The 6,825-nt window shown below is 58.0% G+C and overlaps 1 long non-coding RNA gene across 1 annotated transcript; it reads left to right on the top strand.

Moving 5' to 3' along the window:
* The first annotated feature begins 41 nt into the window (after positions 1 to 41).
* Positions 42 to 5,537, top strand: LOC105306181. The gene is made up of 3 exons (XR_897135.2): positions 42 to 1,186; positions 3,666 to 4,396; positions 5,084 to 5,537. It is a non-coding gene; the product is annotated as an uncharacterized LOC105306181 (long non-coding RNA).
* Positions 5,538 to 6,825: the final 1,288 nt, after the last annotated feature.

Below are 6,825 nucleotides of genomic sequence, written 5' to 3'. Positions count from 1 at the left end.
GGTCCTGCGCGCACCCAGTCGCGCGCGCGCGCGCTGCCACACAGACACACACACCCTTGGGCGCGACGCCGAGTTTCTTTTCAGCCGCTCCCTGAAGGAGTAAGGAGGGGGAAAGCACCTCCCCATCCTGCCCCACCTCCCCAGCCCCTGATACTTCCCTGGAATTGCGGTTCAGCTATTAAATTATAACTCGTGAGTGGCCGGTGGATGGGGAGGGGTCGCGCAGAGAGGGCCATGCAAAGGGCCTTTTAGGGACACACACATGCGCAGGGACACGCGCGGTGGCGCTCACTCGAGGGCTGTAGCACACAGTAGGATGCTGGACTCTCACCAGCGGACGGAAGATGCAGCCCAAGTGCACACGGGGAACTCGCAGCTGCCCCGCAGGAGCGCAGCGCGGCCCCAGGCTCCAGTGTTAGCTCATCCACAGATAACCGCCGGGCACGCACACGAGCTCACACACAGGCGGTTCTACCCACTACAGTGTCCGTTTCATGGGGCGGGGAGGGGATTTGTGGCTATTTGTTCCCTGCCCTAACACACTGGGGACGTCAGAATGTGTCGAGTGAACCGCCATTTGGGGACATTCGGGGACGCAGTGCACAGACGCGGGCAGCTCGGAGCGCAGTCCAGGAGCCCAGGCTGCACCGCAAGCACCGTGTGGACGCTCGCCCACGCGCGCGCTGGCACTCAGCTCCCGCAGGAGCCCCACTGGCTGCCCTGACAACTGCGTGTCCTCATTTGCCCCCTCTGAGGTGGCCCTCCCAAACCAGGGCAGATCTTTTTAAACGGCAGAGGGCACTGGGACCCCCAGGCCCGGATCCTCCCTCCTCCGATGCCTTCCTCTGAGATGTTGGAGAGTTTGAATTTTTTTTTTTTTAGTTCAACTTTCCTTTTTTGGAGCGCATCTCAGCAGATTCAGTTCTGCCATCTGCCAACATCTGAGAACCCCCCGGGGAGTGCGGAATGGCTGCGGCGGGGAGGCGGCCACGTGGTTTCCAGGGTCCTGGCGGTGCTCCCACCTCCTGCCAGCAGGCAAGGGTTACCTGCCTCCCCTGTGGCAATCCGTCCCTCACCACGCCCTCAGGCTGCTAGTGTTCTTGGGGAGGGCAGAGCACCCGGGGCTGACAAGATCTGATAAAGAGAAGTGTGTGTGGAGCTAGGAGCAGTTTGCAGCTTGGAACAGGTCAGTGTCCCCACCCTCCCCGTTCTGTCCCCACCAGCTGCCCAAGCAGATCATGGGAATCCACAAGCAAACAGCCAGACCTGCAGAAGGAAGGTCAAGCCCAGCCGGAGGTGGGAGGCCTGGGGGAGGGCAGGAAGAGGGGAGCCCTCCTCAGCCCACCTCCACCAGGCAGCTTCCTCACCACCCCCCACGTAGAGTCACCTGAGATTACTCTTGGGATTTGCATCTCAATGAGATTCAGCTCCGGGATTCCGAACCTGAGGAGGGTGTGGGGTATCTTCAGGCATTCCTTCTACCTGCCCCTGTCGCCCAAGGGTTGCCTTAGGGCTTTGGCTGAGGCCGTGGGCACAGGAGGGGGTCAGGAAGGCCGGGGAGGGGCGGGGGCCGCCGTCAGCTTCGTAAAGTCCCAGGGGTCACGTCCGGACGGACCACACTACAGATGGAAACGCTGAAGACAGAAAAAGGCTTTTTTCTGTAGACAGTTCGCCCTCTTTCTTTCCTGCTCCTGTCTCTTCGATTATTAATCTTGTCCTCGTGGGCTGCAGGGTGCACACGACACACAAGTGCACATTGTCAGGAGCTCACGAATTCTCCCCCCAGAAACCTTCAGACATTTAGGGGGCTGGGACTGATCCCACATTACAGATAGGGAAACAGACCTGAGCAGATTAAGAAGCTAAATTGCTAGACTTACTCAACTAGCAAGTCCAGATGGGTGCTCCGAGCCCTGTCTCTGAGGGATGAGCCCCTGCCTGCCCCAACCCTCACCCCCAGATTGGCACCCCCCCAAATGCTACTTACTCTGTGCACTATTTGCTCCTGGGCTCTGTGCAGCAGCCCCAGAAATGGGAACAGCAGCTTTGGAAAATTGCCAAGGAACACTGCCCACGCGGCAGAGGCCCTGAGCCCCAGGGGTGCGGTCAGCTAAGAGCTTCCCGAACAGCTCTTCAAGCTTTCGTGAGGGAAAAGCTTCCGACACACCCGTTTCATAGGTGAGGGGACTAAGACTGATCGGGAAGTCACCCAAGGACGTTGGGCAGCATGTACGTAGTAAGTGGCCCCGAGCAGACTGGAACTGGCTGAGGGATGTCACATGCATCCAGGGTGCTCTGGCCTCACTGGAGCCAAATCTGCCCTGAGACAGTCCCCCCTTCCAGACATTCAGCTCTTTCCTCCTAAATACATGGCAAGCTCTTGAACTCATCGCTGCCTCAGGACCTTTGTACCTGCTGTTCCCGCCGCCTCAGATGGTGATCTTCCGACTTCAGGCCCTGGCCCTCCTTCACCACCTTAGAAAGGCCTTCCCTGACCCTCTGGCTAAAACCCCGAAGACACTGGCTGGCCATCACCCTATCTGTTTTCTTCACCATTTTTCAACCACCTAAAATTTATCTTGGGCGTGTCACTTATATATTGTCTTTTATCACCGATTCTGGTGATAAAAGCTCCATGACAGCAGAGACCTCATCCAACTCACTGCTGTATCTCCAGCACATGGTAGGCGCTCAGTTAAAATGTGTTGAGAGTGAACGAACAAATGAATAAATGAATGCACGTAACATGGGTGAGAAAGAGGCTGGCGGGCGTCAGGCCTGGCCCTGGAGAATCCAGAAGCCAGTGGGGACACTGGCCCTGCACCCTGTTCTCCAGCACTCACTCCTCTGGCATATTTCAGAGTCCAGCCTTTTCCTCCCTCCATGGGTCTCAAACTCTAGATAGGTAGCTAACTCCCAAGGCACAGCCAGGGCCTGACACCAGGAGATGCTCATTCAGGCTGACTGAGTCAGAATTCCAGCCACTCCAGAGGGCCCGCCCCCAAAATAGGCCCCGCCCCCAAAATAGGCCGCCTTGGCGGGCCTCGAGACGTCAGGCATCCAGAAGGTCATTCTCCAGGCATGGTGCCCTGAGCCTCCTTGATGCCAGGTCCCCTGAAAGCCCCCGACTCGTCGACAGGGCACAAGCAAAGTAAATCCCTCACCCTCAGGGCGTGATCTGTCGGTCACAAGTCGAGGACATCCCGGGGAAAGTCTTGCTTGCATGGCAGAACTGTACGCACAGGAGACTTACGTATATTTTTCATAATTTTGACTTGCTTTAAGACGGGGCTGCAGACTCAGAAGGCTTCAGGGCCCAAGCTGAGTAAGAGAGATGGGTGGGGCCTGCATCACCCCCCCCCCAGCCTGTCCCCAGGCTTTTCTCAGTCATCCTGTTTATAACGCGAGTGTGGCCAAGCCAAATACAGAATGCCTGGGTGGGCCGCAGCCAGCGGGGGATGTGCTGTTTGTGACCCCTGCAAAGCAGAAGCTCCCCAGGCCAGTTTTCCACCCCATGTCACCCCGCCCGAAACAGAGGGGGACGGGCGGGGACGGGAAGTAGGAACGTCCTTAGCAGACAAGGGGGCCCACTTTCAAAAGTGCAGGCAGGAGGAAGAAAAGCCTGCTTTTAACGCATGCACTCAGCTTCATTCCGTCGTTTACAGGACGTGCCTACTGCGTGCCAGGCTCTGTGGAACTGGGCAGAGCAGGAGAACAGCCCCGCCCTCGGGAACGGGCACCCCGTGGGGAGCTGACACTCAAAATGTGAAGTCATGTTAACACCTGTGTGCGAAAAGCCCTTCGAAGACATACCCTGGCGTCCAAAGAGAAGGTGAATTTCAGGACACGGGATGAGGGAGGGGACAGAGCTCCCTGCCTCTCTGTCTCTCCCTGCCTGGGAGTCCGGAGACCCCTTCCGGGTGTCTCTCAGAGCCCCCCAGCCACCCTCGCCCCTGCCCCAAGAAACTGCACTGTCACCCCGGCTTCCTCTGATGTCGGCGCCTTTATTTATGACACTGTGTGCACTTCAGAAAGAAGGAAGCAGGGACCAAGATCAGAGCCCTGTCGGATAGGCTTGATTATCTCTGAAGATAAACAACTCACTTTCTCCCACGGCTGCACCTCTGGGGTGTTCTCCCGCCCGCCCGTGGGCTTCTGCTCAAGTCTTCGCTCTCAGGCTCTGGCGAGATGGGAACAGAGAGGTGAATAGTGACGGGGAGACACCCAGTGCGGACGGCGGCCAGTGGAGTGTCCGCGCCGCTCCTGGGCTGTCCTCCAGGGCAGCAGTGGCAGCTGTGGAGCGGCCGAGAACGGGCTGTGCGTTCCGATGGGGGCAGAGCTCCAAGTTACATTGTTCGGCAGGAAGGAGCAGGTGCAGAGCCGTCTGCGTGGTGTGGTACGTTTTGTGCAAAAAAAAGGGAGGGGGAGTAAATGCGCAGAAACGAGCTTTCCTACGCATGGATGCTTCCGGAAGCGCTTTCATTAATTCGGGAGCGCCTGCTGTGTGCGAGGCACCACGCTAGGTGCCGGGGATTCAGCGGTGACCGGGACAGGCCGCGTCTCTGCTCTCCTGGAAGGCAGAGGGAAACCAAATAAATGTAGTACATACTGTCTTAGTTGGTCACTGCTCTGAGAAAAATTAAATCAGGAAGGGGAGACAGCGTGTAAGGGGTGGGGAGGTGAGGGAAGGCCTTGCTGAGAAGGTGGCATCTGAGCACCGAAGACATGGAGGTGAGGGAGGGGACCGCACGGAACTGGGCATGGGCAGGGGCACGGCCAGTGCCGAAGCCCCAGGGTGGGCCCGCACCTGTGCATCCAGGGAAAAGAAAGAGGCCGGAACGGTTAGAATGGACGGAGCCGGCATGAGGTGGGGGCGTGGGGGGAGCCTGGGGAGGTAAGGGGCCATGATGTGCTGATACCAGGGGGTCGTGTCGGGGTGCGGGGGGTGCATGGGGGCCAGGTCGAAGCGGGGGCAACTTGTGTTGACCACATCCCACCGGAACTGCTGAAAGACACATAATGAAAGTTGTTTCTTTCTTTCCTTCTCTTTTTTCTTTTTCTTTTCTTTTTTTTTTTTTTCAAGCTTGGACATCTGGTTTTGGACATCCCTGCGTGCGCTTCTGGATTTTTTCTTGCGATCCAAGGAGGCTTCCTTTCTGGCATCTTTGCACCACATTTGCTGTTTCTCAGCCTCCCAGAGAATGTCAGGAATTAGCCCCTGGGTGGCCTGACCTCCCCGTGGGGCCTGGGGAGCCAGCGGAAACCCAGCTCTCCCAGGGCGGTGGCCTGTGCAGACTACGATGCTGGGAGAAGCCACACTGCGGCGGCTACGGCACCTGGTTCTCAGGGCACCTGGCCCGAACCGCCCTGCACACGGGCCCAGAGCTCAGGCCCCTGGTCTGGGCGAGATCAGAACCCTTGGGCCTGTCCATGGCCAGCGACACCTACAGTCTTGGAGTTAAGCGTGTGTCTGTCCCTCCTCGGTCCCTTCGAGCTTCTGCCCAACAGAGCCAATAATAATTCTCACTTTGAAAACATCGATACGGCTAGTTCCCCTGGCTCAGAAGGGCCCTCCAGCCTCCCGGGCCCGTTGGGAACCACGGAAAGCCCAGCACTGCGTGTGCGAAGTGCACGGGGCTCTAAAACCCGGGGGTCGGGCCTGTCCAGCAAGCGAGAAGCAAGTTAAAATGGAAAGAATGCACAGCTTTGAGTCAGATCTGGGTTCAGTTCCCAGCTCTGACACCTTTCAGGCACTCCACAAACACGTATTTATTAGGCTGGCCCCGGGGCCCAGCAGCGCATGGCACTCACATGGAGCCAGCTCTCTGGCAGGCTATGCCATGGTCCCCTCCCCCGTCTCCTGGCTTGCCCCCTGCCCCATGGCAGAAGCCAACCAGTGTGCTTTCCCGACTCCCTTGCAGCAAGGGTTCTGTATGGATTTCGGTTCCAGCGCCCATGCGCAGTACCAGATTCCTGAGCGAGTCCACAGGGTGGAGAGAGGGGCCAGCCGTGGGGCTGGGTGGGACGCTTCTGGAACTGGCTGCCTGCCCAGGGCGGGGTGGCCAGTCCTGCAGTGTGTCTCTGAGTGTCGTGCCTGGACGCTCTGCTGCAGAGGCATCGGCCACGGAGCACCCTGCACGGAGTCCCTTCAACCCCCGGAGCCCACTCCCTTCCATGCAAGATTTAGGGTGTCACAAACGAAAGAAGCAAAGAAAAAGAGAGCGTGGTTAGGAATGGCGGTGATCGCCACCCAGGAAGCAGCTGAGGGACAGAGAGAGCTGGAGGGCAGAAAGGAGACTGGATGACCAGGGAGGGAGGGTCTCCCTAAGCGGGTGCCATTTAGAATGGCAGCCAAAGGTTCAGGAGGAGGCAGCCGGAAGGTAAGGGAACAGCATTCAGGTGGAAGGAACAGCAGATGCAAAGACCTTACCAAAGGAAGTGACTTGGCGTGTTCAAAGGCTGGACAGAAGACCAGCGTGGCTGGAGTGTGAGGCTGGGCATCGGTTTTCCCCGTCTATAAAATGGGCTGGACCCCTTGCCCAGCCAACTTCACGGGGTGGTTGCAGGAATTCAGTGAGCTAAGACAGCCAAACACCCTTGAAAATCCCAAAGAGCACTTCAAGATCGTAAGGAGTATTTTTCAAAAGCTCTTTCTATAATGGGCCCTGGGCCAGCTGAGCACTTCACAGGGGTGACCGATCTAGACAGGCTGTGCAGCATGATGGTTAGGCGCACACACCCTGGGGCCGGACTACAGGCTGTGTGACCTTGGGCAAGTTACTCAACTCCTCTGAGCCTGTTTCCTCACCTGTAAAATGGAGAACA

This window comes from Pteropus vampyrus, unplaced genomic scaffold (assembly GCF_000151845.1).
Source record: "Pteropus vampyrus isolate Shadow unplaced genomic scaffold, Pvam_2.0 Scaffold430, whole genome shotgun sequence".
Lineage (NCBI taxonomy): Eukaryota > Metazoa > Chordata > Mammalia > Chiroptera > Pteropodidae > Pteropus > Pteropus vampyrus.
This window is presented reverse-complemented; position numbering and strand designations above follow the sequence as displayed.